Source organism: Corylus avellana, chromosome ca2 (assembly GCF_901000735.1).
Source record: "Corylus avellana chromosome ca2, CavTom2PMs-1.0".
Taxonomy (NCBI): domain Eukaryota; kingdom Viridiplantae; phylum Streptophyta; class Magnoliopsida; order Fagales; family Betulaceae; genus Corylus; species Corylus avellana.
Window position 1 is genome coordinate 8,508,801 of NC_081542.1, and position 975 is coordinate 8,509,775.

Consider the following 975-nt stretch of genomic DNA (forward strand, 5'->3'; position numbering starts at 1 on the left):
ATGATTTTTGTGAACGAATAATTGTGTTACATATAAAATTGATGATTTTAGCCAATTATGCTCTCACCTATCGTGGGACTAACTGCGATAAGTTGTTAGATTTTATCGTTAATTCAATAAAGGGTTTTGTGAACCTTATGAGCATCGGCATGCTTAATACATGATGTATCGTTGCCCTTATTGTAACTTAGTAGTGCCGTGGTATGATGTAATTTGGGGATTGCTACGGTTTTGTCTCATTTTGGATGAATATTATTTTTTATGCTTATTGGTTAGACCTCTAGCTTGTTTGAAAAATGACTTGGTATAAATGTAGAGATTTTTTGCAAATATAAAATTCCTATTTAAAGAAACAAAATCCATTTTGTCGAGAATATTTAATAATGATTACCCAGTAATTACTTAATTATAGTGTCTTTATTATTGTAAAGATGTATTTGGTAATAATTTTAATGAGTTATTTCAAAATATTTATGGACCAAGTGAGACAAATAAATGGATTTATTTTTTACTTTTACCAGAGAAAAGCTTTTTAAATGAAATATACAATTTATGACTAATGTTCATTTTAATTATGATTGGAGGTAATATTTATGATTTTCTGTTATCTTCCAATTGAAGTTGAACCACTTGCATATATAATGATATTCACTTAGAGATAAATGAACTTTTGGTTAAATGCGCATAATTTTTTGTACACTAAAACTGATGATTTTGAATGATTACGTACTCGCCTATCGTAGGACTAATCATGATAAATTATTGGGATTTACTGGTTCAATGTGGATAATGTTGTTGTACATAAAAATGAATGATTTTGAGTGGTTACGTACTCGCCTATCGTGAGACCATGATGAATTATTGGGTTTTATCGGATATTATTCGAATTAAATAAATAAATAAATTTGGGGTTATTATTTTGTGAATCGTAAGAATTATACCAAGGTCTTTACGGACAATAACTTTGCCCTATCG